The sequence below is a fragment of the Camellia sinensis genome, chromosome 1, assembly GCF_055761805.1.
Source record: "Camellia sinensis isolate YWXY chromosome 1, ASM5576180v1, whole genome shotgun sequence".
NCBI lineage: Eukaryota > Viridiplantae > Streptophyta > Magnoliopsida > Ericales > Theaceae > Camellia > Camellia sinensis.
Genome location: NC_138961.1, coordinates 160,799,167 through 160,813,605, shown reverse-complemented (window position 1 = coordinate 160,813,605; position 14,439 = coordinate 160,799,167). Strand labels below are relative to the sequence as shown.

The window sequence follows — 14,439 nt, the reverse complement described above, 5'->3', positions numbered from 1 at the left end:
CAACAAAAAAAGAAAAAAGAAAAAAAAGAGGCGCGTGTGGCTACCTCATTCGGAGGCGTTTTTAAACGCCTCCCATTATAAAACGGTGTCGTTTTGTGTAATAGAATACGTGGCGTTTTATAAAACGCCGTTAAATAATAAAAACAGTGACGTTCACAAAACCGTCGTTAAAAAAACGCCACCAAATCCACTTTTTCCTGTAGTGACAAATGGTGTTGGAAAAGTGACTGCAAAAACATGTTATGATTTCCTTTCAAGTGCCACTAATATCTAGCGTGGCACGTACATCATTTGAATTTGTAGAAGCACCATCTGATTGAAAAATGTCACCCGAGACATTTTTTTGTGACACTTTTGACTACCACTAAATGGAGATTTTATTCTATGATCTTATTCATATAATGTATATCACCAGAAAAATAATGGAATTGAAATATATGGATAATTTAAGTTAAAAAACATGTATATAGTCTTTGATGATAGAATATCTCATAATGCTTACCTGTAAGCAACGGAAAAACTGGAAGTTCTAGTGGCTTGTCTGGTGCTCCAACCACAACAAGCTTTCCCTGAGTCTTCAATAAACCAATTAATGGCATGACAGGATGAATGGCAGAGACTGTGTCAATAATACCATCCATTGTGCCCATGGCAGCCTTCACAAACAGCCCATCTATCAAATGAGAAATTTTATGATTTTTCTGTATGTGGCAAATCTATGAAAATAGTCCGCTCCAAATAATAAAAACTTGAGCTATGTATGCTAAAAAAATCAACTGATTTTCCTACAAAATGTCAAGAACAACCTAAGCAAAAGTTCACATAATACTAGTGTCACGACCCGCCAACTTGACCGGACCAAATTGTCCAACAGGAGGAAATCTCAAGGAAAAGAGACTAGTGAAATGGCTTGGAAGCTCCTGGAAGACGTGAGAAAGGATGAAGATCATAAAGGATGCTAGAGGGTTCTGGAACTCTCTAGAATGGCTACAAGAATAAAGGCTACAAGAGAATTGCCTAGAAGACTCTAGAATAATATAGAGCATTGTACATAATACTTGAAGGTTGTATGTATGTTCTAGAATAGGCTCTTTGAGAGGATGAGAGAAGGATCTAGAATCCCCTCCATCCATGTAGATCTAGAATAGTCTATTAGATGTAATAGGAGGAAGTGTCTAGAACACTTTCCACTATAGTAGTTCCAGAATATTCTATGTAAGGCTATATAAAGGGGAGGCCCTCATTTGGCCAAACCAACCAAGTAAAAAACCAAGAACCCAAGTAGTAATACAAAGCTAGCATTTTCCAAGTGTTCTCTCTAAGTTCTCCAAGTCTCTCTTGTGTGTGCATTCCCCTAGCTCCCTTCCACAAAAGGCTTTCTTAGGTGCAAGCAAGGTGTGCTATAAGCATCTAAGGCCGCACGGTTGGCTTGGAAAGACTGAGGGTTGGTTCAGCAAATCCAAAGCCGTGACAGTTGGTATCAGAGCCAAAGGTTACGAAGGCGTCGTGACTTGAGGACGGAAGGGCACAATGTCGGGAGTAACTCACACGGAGGAGCACCGCGGAAGGGAGACTGCTACAAACTTAGGCAAAGATTGGAGGACAGATATGAAGCCCAGGCATGGCTGTTTCTTTTGTGATGAGCTACATTGGGCAAGGGATTGTCCTAAGAGGATGAGTCTCATTGCAATGCTGGAAGAACTGGAAAAGGAAGAGAAGGCATGCATGGGATCTCTATAGCAACTTGGTGCCACCGAGTCAAAGCCTACTACATTAACCTAAGGGGATGAGGGTTTAATGTACAAGGATGACAAGGTCGATGGGGAGGCAACCCAAGTCATGGTCGACACCGGAGCGTCGCACAACTTCATCAATGCGGAAGAGGCCAAGAGGGTTGGTCTGAACCTTGATGGGGGTCAATGATTGATGAAGGTGGAAAACACCAAGGTAAAGCCTATGGATGGCATGGCTCAAGGGGTTGAGTTGCACCTTGGTGAGTGGCGCGAAAAAGTCAATGACTATGGCATGGTGCTGGAAATGGAGTTACCGCGAGAGTTTAACGTGGCACAGTTACCTCGCGATAAAAAAATGTGCATTGTGGACGGGGGTCCTTACATGGTGCCAACGGTGAAAATCTAAGAAGGCGTGAGACAGGGAGAAAACCTACGACTTCGAGGAAGAAGACGCGACGAAGGCGTCGCGAGCATAGGTGGGGGAGAATGTCACGACCCGCCAACTTGACCGGACTAAATTGTTCAACATGAGGAAATCTCAAGGAAAAGAGACTAGTGAAATGGCTTGGAAGCTCCTGGAAGACTTGAGAAAGGATGAAGATCATAAAGGATGCTAGAGGGTTCTGGAACTCTCTAGAATGGCTACAAGAATAAAGGCTACAGGAGAATTGCCTAGAAGACTCTAGAATAATATAGAGCATTGTACATAATACTTGAAGGTTGTATGTATGTTCTAGAATAGGCTCTTTGAGAGGATGAGGGAAGGATCTAGAATCCCCTCCATCCATGTAGATCTAGAATAGTCTATTAGATGTAATAGGAGGAAGTGTCCAGAACACTCTCCACCATAGTAGTTCCAGAATATTCTATGTAAGGCTATATAAAGGGGAGGCCCTCATTTGGCCAAACCAACCAAGTAAAGAACCAAGAACCCAAGTAGTAATACAAAGCTAGCATTCTCCAAGTGTTCTCTCTAAGTTCTCCAAGTCTCTCTTGTGTGTGCATTCCCCTATCTCCCTTCCACAAAAGGCTTACTTAGGTGCAAGCAAGGCGTGCTATAAGCATCTAAGGCCGCACGGTTGGCTTGGAAAGACTGAGGGTTGGTTCAGCAAATCCAAGGCCGTGACACTAGGGATGGCAATGGATAACCTACCCTGTGGATATTCATGGAGACCCAACCCAAATACATGGGTTTTCCCTTCTTTTTCTTATCTATTGGGTAGGGTAAGTGATATTCTTTAAATATCCACAGGGGATGGGTTGGGGATGGGTACCCACTAATTTCCCCATATTTTTTTTTTTTTTTTTTTTTTAAGATTCACAACCAAAACTAAATATACATTCAATCTTTTTTCTTTTATTTATTTATTTATTTTTTCAGGTTTACAACCATTTTTTATTTTTTTTTATTTTTTTTTTATTTTAAGATCCACAACCAAAGCTAAATATACCTCCAATTTTTTTATTTTTTTTTATTTTTAAGGTTCACAACCATTTTTTTTTTTAATTTTTAAGAGTTACAACCAAAACTAAATATACATTCAATCTTTTTTCTTTTGTTTTTTTTTTTAATTTTTTTTAAGGTTCACAACCAATTTTTTTTTTTTTTTTTAACCAAAGCTAAATATACATTCAATCTTATTTTATTTTATTTGACTCAACAATAAAATCAAATAAAAATTAATTAACATTGTCACATTATTCTTGCCAAATTTTATGCATATCTAGAATTTTTTAATTTATTTAAAAAAATAAAGGACACTGTCTAGTGTAGGTTTCAGTTTGTTTTTCTATGTTATTTTATTTTGTCATGTATTGTAATTTTCAGAATGGTTTGCTTGTTCTGAAATTTCAATTAACGAGTATGAATTTATTTGTTTTATGTTATCACACAATTTATACAATATATATATATATATATATATGAGTGTATTTGAAAATAAGGAAATTGTAGAGAATCAAAACAAGCATGAGTCGTGATTGGTTAGAAATGATGGGTACAAAGATTTATTTGCTAGAAAAACAAAAAGGGGATACAGAGTCTTACTAAATAATTTTTTTTAAATTAAAAGAATTTTTCTTAGTTATGAACAGATTTAACTGAAATCAGCTTGTTTCCCAATGTTATGCTTCATTTATTTAGATAGAATATATTTTTTAATGAAAAATATTTTTTATAAAAGAAATTAAAAAAATATTTTTTTATATTTGGTGGTGGTGGTGATGGAACGAAGGTGAAAGTAGAGATTGTTACATAGTGGTGGGGTGATGGCGGCAGTGATGATGGTAGTGGCTATGGCGATGGTAGTGTGACAGTGAAAGTGAGAATAGGGGTGATGGTGTTGTGAAATTAGTAAAAATTTAATTGAAAAAATATTTTTTATTTTTTAAAAGTAACAAACAACAAAATTCGTGGGGGATTAAAGGAAGAAGATGGAGGATGGATTGGGTGTGGTAATGCATATATATCTTAAAATGAGTGGTTCAGATTTGTTAAAGGTATAATTAGATTTTGGATAAATTAAAATGAATGGTTCAAATTTGCTAAGAGAAATATGGTTTAATGTCTAAAATGTCCGTGGCTAAGAGATCAATAAACAATTCCTTGTTTATGCCCTGATGCAATTTAATATGAGCCTTATAACACTTTCTTCAAACAGGTTCTTTCACATTTTATTTATTCAAACAGGCTCTTATAACATTGTAATCAGGTTTTTATAACATGTAGGAGTGAGAGTGAGAGTGAGAGTGAGAGTGAGAGAGATGGTTGTAATTTTTTTTTAATCTTTCACGTTCTTCCACATTTTTTTTTTCAATTACTAAAACTTATTTGATTGTCTCAAAATTATATATTTGATTAATTAATTAATGTGTATTTGATTTTGTTGTTGAACCAAATAAAATAAAATAAGATTGAATGTATATTTAGCTTTTGTTGTGAACCTTAAAAAAATAAAAAATAAATAAAAAAATAAGTTGTTAACATTAAATATATTAAAAAAGCAAGAAAAAAGATTGAAGGTATATTTAGTTAAAACCTTTATAAAAAGAAAAAAGAAAAAAAAAAGAGGGTTGTTAACATTAAATATATTAAAAAAGAAAGAAAAAAGATTGAAGGTATATTTAACTTTTGTTGTTTAACTTTTGTTGTGAGCCTTAAAAAAAAAATAAAAAAAATAAAAAAAAAATTGTTAACATTAAATATATTAAAAAAGAAAGAAAAAAGATTGAAGGTATATTTAACTTTTGTTGTGAGCCTTAAAAAAAAAATAAAAAAAAAATTATTAACATTAAATATATTAAAAAAGAAAGAAAAAAGATTGAAAGTATATTTAGTTTTTGTTGTGAATTAAAAAAAAAAAAAAAAAAAAGTGGTTGTTAACATTAAATATAAAAAATAAAAATGGAGATTAAAGTGGGTTGAGGAAAATCCATACCCATTAAAAAATGGGGAGGGTGGTACCCATAGGAAATGAGGAATGGGGAAAATTTATTATAGGAGAATGGGGATAGGGAATTAATATCCACCCCATTGCCCCCCATTGCCATTCCTACATAATACATACCAATTTGAACATAAATTACCTGCATTTGGTCTGCATCTTTGCTAACTAAGAACGAGTCAGCACCGAGATGCTTCATAGCTTCCTCCTTCCCAGGGGAGGTACTGATCACCGTCACTTTCACCCCAAAAGCCTTGGCAAATTTTACAGCAACATGACCAAGCCCACCGAGTCCTACGACTCCCAAGTGTGTGCCAGGCTTGTTTAGTCCATAGTATTTGAGGGGACTATACACTGTGATTCCAGCACAGAGTAGCGGTGCACCACCATCAAGTGGCAGATTCTCAGGAAAGCGAACCACAAAGTGCTCATTGGCAACCATGTGATTTGAGTAGCCTCCATGTGTGAGGGTTCCATCATGGTATTTGCTCATATAGGTCAGTATAATTTTTGAGCAGTAATTCTCAAGGTCATTGGAACAGTTCTCACATGACTGGCCAGACCCAACCATGCACCCCACCCCTACATTGTCTCCAACTTTGAATTTTGTTACCTTGCTCCCCACCTCGGTCACCACTCCTACAATCTCGTGCCTGTTCAACCCAAGTATCAAATGTTAGCTCAATGGTTCTCTGTCCTTAAATTCTTATGTTTTGTTATCATAATTAATAAATCATGTAAAAATCTAGATGAATTTTAAGACATAATTCAACAATTCTGAATATTTTAGGACAAAGAACAAAATTTAGAATCGGAGAAGCTCGTGCCCAGTGTTATGGCCAGTGCCCATGATTCTAAACTATATAAATGTGCTAGTTGCATTGGCATTGGCAAAGTAAGGTCCAGGGTTTCAATTTTTAAATGGGCATAAGAGTGAAATTGAATAATTATTGCGTCAAAGTATCTGTTTCCATGCTTAGTTGATTAAAAACACATCAAATGGAAAAAAAAAAAAAAATGTATTGTAAATAAAATCATCATTTACCGTTATAAAAGAAAAATAATTTCACTGATAAACATAAGAGCATTGCTATCTAAGTCCGAAAATTAGGCCTATTTTCTAGACTTAATAATGTGGCACTCTGTTGAAAAATTTAAATAAACTCTCTCTTATTTATTCACTAATCATCAACTAATTATTTTGTTGACAAATCACTTAGTCTAAAAATTAGGTCTATAAAATAGACTTATATACTTATCATTTTTTCAAAATGTATATAATGACTCCGATTCCCTTTGATTTCAATATAGCAAACCAAATAAAACATTACAGCTGATAAATAATGATGTATTATTTATTGATGTATTACAAGATTATTGTGTGTTTTGTATATTACAAGCTATTATATAGGAGAGGATTTGGGAGTAGGTGAGGTAAGTGAGTGGTGGTAGTGGATGGTAGTGGAGTTGGTGGTGTGGTAATTTACACACTTTACAATTTACATTAACAGCCCCCCTCAAACTCAAGGAGGATAAGAACTAACCAACTTGAGTTTGAAGAGAGTAACAAAACAGAAAAATAAACTGATAAATAAAATAAGATAGGAGACACGGTATGGTCGTGTCAGACCGATGTAGCAGACAGTTTATGGGGTCATGTCGGACCGTTGTAGCAGACAGTTTACGGGGTCATGTCAGACCGTTGTAGCAGACACTGTGTGGTCGTGTCAGACCGATGTAGAAGACAGTTTATGGGGTCATGTCGGACCGTTGTAGCAGGACAGTTTACGGGGTCATGTCAGACCGTTGTAGCAGACACTGTGTGGTCGTGTCAGACCGATGTAGAAGACAGTTTATGGGGTCATGTCGGACCGTTGTAGCAGGACAGTTTACGGGGTCATGTCGGACCGTTGGAGAAGACAGTTTATGGAGTCATGTCGGACCGATGTAGCAGGACAGTTTACGGGGTCATGTCGGACCGTTGTAGAAGACAGTTTACGGGGTCATGTCGGACCGATGTAGAAGACAGTTTATGGGGTCATGTCGGACCGATGTAGCAGGACAGTTTACGAGGTCATGTCGGACCGATGTAGCAAGACAGTGTGTGGTCGTGTCAGACCGTTGTTGAAGACAGTTTATGGGGTCATGTCGGACCGTTGTAGAAGACAGTTTATGGGGTCATGTCGGACCGATGTAGAAGACAGTTTACGGGGTCATGTCGGACCGATGTAGAAGACAGTTTACGGGGTCATGTCAGACCGATGTAGCAGACACTGTGTGGTCGTGTCAGACCGATGTAGAATACAGTTTATGGGGTCATGTCAGACCGTTGTAGAAGACAGTTTACGGGGTCATGTCGGACCGTTGTAGCAGGTTGTGATGATGTACCAAGGGGGCGACTTAGGGAGTGCGCCATGAGTGACTTATACATGATACTGTGTATAACCCCCCCTCAAACTCAAATAGGTTGGAAGAGAGAAACCTATTTGAGGTTGAAACAAAGGGATTGAGAAAGCTGCCCAAAAGAGATACATGGATATATACATCAAACTCTCAAAAGTCGTGCCTCAAAAAGGCGTGCCCGCACCCTCAAAAGGCGTGCCATCAAAAGGCGTGCCATATGCATCAAAAGGCGTGCCATGAAAAGGCGTGCCAGGTTGTCGGCGTCAAAAGGCGCGCGATGCGCGTGGCTGTCTCTGTGTCATGGTCTTTATAAACCGAAGCGGAGGAGGCAGAAACTGAGACAGAAAAAACTGAGAGAAACCTCTGAAAAATTCTTCATTTTGCTGAGAAAGAGAGGTCGTTTTGCTGAGAGAGATAGTCTGTAACACTCTGTTGCTGTTGCCCAGAAAATGGCTTCGTCGTCCCGCGGGCTGCTCACCCTCTTTCCCGACCTCAACGAGTCCACAGGAGAGAGAACTGGTGCGGTGGCCAGTGAACCGCAACCAAACACTGCTGGGTTTGCTCCGCTGAACTTTCCGATGCGGTCTGTGGAGCAAAAAATGGCGGTGCAGTCGGATGTGGAGGCCAATCAGTATACGTTGAAGGCATGTGTGGAGTCCATGACGGCGGTCACAAACTTGTCGCACCGGCTGCAGAGTAGGACAAATGAGGTGCAGCAATTAAACTCCCAGCTGGCTCTGCTCCAACGCATGTATAAGGATGCGCGAGCAGAGATAAGCGTGCTAAGGGCAGAAAACAAGGAGCTGACGCGGAAGGCCACCGTGATGTTCCGATTTGGAGGGCCGCCATATGCTGCAGTGGAGGAGCAGGGAGTAGTGATCGTGCCCAGTGGAGTGGGAAACACGGAGGCAACACCGGCAAGGGCTGCTCAGGACGGAGGCAAGAAGAAAAGACCGGCGACAGAGTAGAGAAGAGATGTCGGTGTGTGGTCGTCTGCAGAAAAGAAAACAAAGCTGTTGTTTTGTGTTTTTTTTTTTTTTTTTTTTTTTTTTTTTTTGTTTTGGATGTAAAATGGTGAGTGGGGTGAGCCCCGACATGAATAAAAGATGGGCTGTTGTGCAAATTTGGAAATTGTGTTTTTTTTTTTTTTTTTTTTTTTTTGTGTTTTGGAAAGAAGAATAATAATAAAAATGTATTAATGGGGAAGAGGCAAATCCCGTCGGTGTGAGCAAAAGGAGATAATAATAATAAAAAAAAAAAAAAAAAATAAAATAAATAAAGAAATAAAGTGGAAGGAGATAAGAACATCATGATGGCTTTGGTGGGTGGAGTCTGTGGGTGAAGTGCAGAAGTGGACGTGGGTGCTGTAGTTAATATAGTATAATAAGCATATATTAAAATAAAAGAAGGTGGCTGCAGAAGAAAAAGAAGAGAGAGAGAGAGTTTGGTGGTGTTTTGTTGTGTTACTCTCAAATCTGCCGAGAGAGAGAGAACATGCAGCTTTGACCATTTTTCATGGCCCCTAGCGTGAGGGCTCCGAGAGTGTAAAGAAGCCAACTCACCGGAATTGAACACACAGAGAGAGAGAGAGACCAGGTGCAGAGAGAGAGGCCAGAGATTGACGCCCAGGAAGAGAGAGAGTGGTCGTTGCATATGTGTGTGGATGCCGAGAGGGAGAGACTGGACCAGTGATGGCCACAACGGGGACGCTGTCGAGCAAGGCGTCGGCGAGGCCGCTGACTTGTGGGTGGCGCCGGGGCCGGAGAAGTGTGACCTTCTTGGCGATGAAGTCTCAGTGGTTCGAGAGAGAGAGACCACGGTTTGGTGTGGTGGATGGAACATGAAGCAACCGAGGTGAGTGAGGCTGTAGGTGAAGATGGCTCGGTCGTGGAGTTGAAGGTGTCTCACAGTTGACGAGCATGTCGTCGAGAGAGATCGGAAGGGTGGTGTCGTGGCCGTGGACAACGGCGAGATCGATGGCTGATGAATCAGACAAGAACAGCCGATATTGAGAAGGCTGTGATGAACGGCCAGGGTTCGTTGGGGGAACAAGGAGGTCCAGCGAAGAGGACCGTGGTTGACGGAAACGGCCGGATTGGTGGTGTCGTGCACGTGGAAACCCAAGTGGAATCGGCTACCAGCGACGGAGAGAGCGAGGCTGAAGGCAACAGGTTTCAGTGTTTCAAATTGTGGTGGGAGATGTGGTTTTCTTGAAGATCGGAGACCGAGTTCCTGCTGATGGGTTGTTCATAGATGGGCAGTCGTTTGAAGTCGATGAATCAAGCACGACAGGTGGGCATATGGGGACGATGGTGACCACGGATCAGCTTCATCTTCATGAGCCACATGTTGGACATTGACTGGAGGCTCGGATGATGAATAATAACCAGGCTGTTGTGGAGGATAACCATGATGAGAGTAATTGGGTGGTGGTGGTGGCTGAGAAGATAAAGCAGAGCCGTGGTCAGTGAAAAGGGAAATAGAGCTGTTTGCAGAGCGAGAAATTAGAAAATTTGGATTTGTCCGGCGGGCGGCCAAGGCGAGATTGCCGCCCGCCGGTGGAACGAAAAATATTAGGTTCCTAACCTAGCTCTGATAACCTAGCTCTGATACCATGATAAATAATGATGTATTATTTATTGATGTATTACAAGATTATTGTGTGTTTTGTATATTACAAGCTATTATATAGGAGAGGATTTGGGAGTAGGTGAGGTAAGTGAGTGGTGGTAGTGGATGGTAGTGGAGTTGGTGGTGTGGTAATTTACACACTTTACAATTTACATTAACAACAGCGAACCAAATTGGAAAGCTATTGGCCGTCCTTCTAGTTCCTAATGTCGTTCTTTTGTAATAGTTAGGAGGGATTGATTGAGAGATTTGAAAAGAGAAAAAGAAAAAGGTAAGTGAAATGTGAATAAAATAGACCTACATTTCACCGAATTCCACATAATTTTTATTTTACCTTTCTAAATCTATTCTCAAATCTCTCAACCAATTACAGTATAAAAAGTCCATGTTTCCATGTCTCGTGCATTTACAGCTGTTGGATCTGATTTTTATAAAATTATAAATTAACATGCAAGATTATGAATGCATCGGATACAGAAACTCCATTCATTATATATATATATATATATAATTCATACAAAAAAATACAATAAAAATCATATTTCAATATCACTTTGGTAATAAAACTTATCTATATATATTAGAAATTAAGGAAGGTGTTACCCAGGTACATGAGGATAGGTTGAGAAGCCCCATTCATTCTTGATTGATGCTGTGAAGGTCACAGTGACAAATCCCACAATAAAGCACCTTAAATCTTACATCCCCTTCTCCGGTTTCTCTACAAACATTTCACAACATACCCACTCATCATACTCAGCATTCTATTTAGTTAAAAGTGTTAGGTTTTTATTCTTGGCAACCTCATTTGACAAAACTCCTTTAAGTTGTATTTGTTTTCGCATTTTTTATTTCAGTGAGGCTATGAGTTTATTAGATGCAAATCCAGTCTGAATTGAGCCTTGCAGAGAAGTTTGTGATGTTAATGCTTTCAATATTGCCACTTCGCTGATTATGACGGGGGTTGAGCTGCTCGGTCAGCTCGTGCCCGAAGCAAAATGCAAAATTACATTCAAAGTTGCATGTCCGCCCTTGCTCGCTCGAGCGAAGAAGTCTTCGCTCGAGCGAAGGACTGCGGCTGGCTTAAAACCTGAAAGAGCTGAATGTGCGCTCGAGCGAAGACTAGGTGGCTCGAGCGAAGGATTGCGTCTATACAAAAACCTGAAAGAGCTCATTGTTCGCTTGAGCGAAGGGTTCGTGGCTCGAGCGAAGGCACTAGTGGAAATCACGCGAGTTAAGGTTCTCGCTCGAGCGAGAGAAGTTTCGCTCGAGCGAGCTTCAAAATCCGGATTTCTATAAGGAATTGGTTTTCTTCCAAAACTAGGATTACTTTGGATTTTTATAAGTAGTTAGTTTTCTCCCAAAACTTAACTTATTTCTCCAGATCTTCTTCTTGGGTTCTAAGGTTTATATCTGGGGATATTTTGCTAGTTTTCTTTGATGTTTTGATTGAGTATTCAACTCATGGTTTAAAGAGTATACATCAAAGGATTATTTGTTTGTTCTACACAAAAGAGAGAGTTGTTCTTCAGTGGATTCTGAAGAATTTGAGCTTGAAGCTTTGGTAGATTCCGGAGTGGCTCATCGTCAAGACAATTCCGAGGTGAAAACGGGGTTGGAAGAGGCACATAGAGGCTGGTTTAATTCGGGCGTGGATTCGCTAGGTAATTAAGAGTATACCTGTGTAATTCCTTTATATCTTCTTTGTGGATTGTTTTGTGGCTGTTGCCTGTGATTTTTTTATCACAATTGGAGGTGCTCCAATTGTGATTTTTCCACGTTAAAATCGTTATGTCGATTTGTCTTGATTGTTTGATTGGGATTGTTTTATTGCTTAAAATTGATACATAATCATAAATCAACATCTAGGAGATTTCTAGATTTTTCAAAAAGTATCTAATGAGATATAACTCTTCCTCAAAGTATATACTAGTAATGAAAGCGTAAGACCCGTTTTTACTTAAATATCTTTTCATTCTAACCAAAACCAAAAAAAAAAAAATAAATAAAATATGATCCATGAGAATTTTAATTGGTAATAACAAGGTCTACAGTCATTTATTGTAGAGAGGATGAACACTTGATGGGATAGGTTTGGCTTCCCTCCAGTAATCTGAAGGGTGCTGTCTGGCCCGTCAAGGCCCACAAGATGTCTCGTTTTGATAATTTGAACCGTTCAATGTATAGAACTCGTCGAGTATTATATGCCTGTAAAAAATCACGTTAATCGGATATCGATAGCTATTTCATCGAATAAGATTTTTGTCAACCATTTATTTTTTCACCGTCCTTTTTTTGTTATACAAAATTGATTTGATCACGTAGTTATCACTATCCGATCAACGTGATTTTTTATAAATATATAGTATTCGACAAGTTCTATGCATTGACGGTTTGGATTATCGAAACAGGATCTATGGTGAGCCCTCACGGGCCCAACAACACCCCGAGTTTGATCATGGATTGGGGGAAGCCAATCTCATCATTTAAAGGCTTAAATATATTTCAAAGGGTCCAACTTGTCGCATGTTGAGATCAAGACAGACTTGTCCAGTCCGGCCCATGGGTTCATTTTTGGCCCCGTTTCGATAATCCGAATTGTTCAATGTGTAGAACTCGTTGAATACTATATTTTTGTAAAAAATCACGTTGATCAGACATCGATAGCTATTTGATCGGATCAGAATTCTGTCAACCGTTTATTTTTTTATTGTTCATTTTTTAATACAAATCTAATCCGATCAAATAGCTATCGATATCCGATCAATGTGATTGTTTGTAAAGGACATAATACTCTTATTCTACACATTGACGGTTCAAATTATTAAAACGGGACCCAAACATGAACCCATAGGCTAGACTTGACAGATCCAATCTTAATCTCAACATGAGACAAGCTGGACCCATTTCAAAGTGATTTGGTCTGTTCAGGGTAGAGAGCCTTAACATTAGACCATCTCTAACTTTTTCTTAATTTTTTTAGTTTGATTTTATATTTGAGTAAAAAATTTAATTCGATATAAACTATTTTAATATTTTCGTTAAAAGCCTTCGAAAAGTTCTCTCCTTATTTTAAATTTGTCTTTTCATCAAATTTGATTAAAAAATTTATCTCTAATGGTTCTTCTTTTTAATTTTTATCAAATTTAAATTTGATAAAGGATGTAGTGACTTATCTATTTGATAAAATAAAAAAAAATCTTCCTTGATTTGACGATCATTTGATAAAAGGATTGAGTTGATTTTTTATTATTGTTTTATCAAATTTAAATGATGAAAGAAAAAATGAAGAATTGAAAATACTCTTAAAGCTAAAAATCCTTCCAAATTTGAACCCAAAATTAGATTGAAAATACTCAATCATCTCACTTACATATTATTAAATCTAAAAAATTAATTTAAAAAATAAATTTGTATATTATTTTTTCTTTATGTTTTTACAGTACAGTGCATTGTTTTGTGGCATTCCCAAGTCCATGTCTAAGCCTAGAGGCGTGTATGTGTCTATTTTCTATAATGATAAATTACTTTATAAAATAGGACAAATTGTACTTTGCCCCTTCAACTATGAATCTCTATTACTTTACCCCTTAATTAAAATTATTACAATTTATCCTAATCTTTTAAATTTGTTTCAAATTCAACTTTCTATTAAAATTTTGTTATCAAAATAGGGGCAAAACAGCATGTGAGCTGTAAAATGCCAAATTTATGAGCAAAATGCTCAGTCAAAAGATGATTTATATACATAGAATTCAAGTTGATAAACCATAGAGATGAGAAAAGAGTGTAAATAAAACACACAAACCTTCTTGAGAATTTGAACCGGGAAAGAACACCAGATGGGTCTCTAGCCGCCCATCCAAATGCCTTCACTGGGTGCTCCTCTTCTGGTGAATTCACAGCCATGTCGCAGAGAGAGAGAGGGAGAGATATGAGATGCTTAAGAGTGGAAAAAAAGTGTGGTGTGACTTAAAAGTAGATTTTAGAGGATCAATCAATTATCCACAGACAAGATTATGCGAAAATTAATTATTAGACTTCATTAAAAGAAAATATCGTTAGTGGTCAGCTTAACGATATTATGTGGGAAAAGACAAGCTCCAATAGCGAGGATCTCTTTTAGGAATAATACAGCGTTGGTTTGCCAAAAGATTCGAAATCTAATCATTTCACTTTAATTTCATGGAAAAATTGTAAATAAGTGGCCTTTTTATAAAATATTTATA

General features: G+C 38.0%; 1 pseudogene; it reads right to left on the bottom strand.

Moving 5' to 3' along the window:
- Positions 1–420: 420 nt before the first annotated feature.
- Positions 421–14,119, bottom strand: LOC114280927 (putative mannitol dehydrogenase; annotated as a pseudogene).
- Positions 14,120–14,439: the final 320 nt, after the last annotated feature.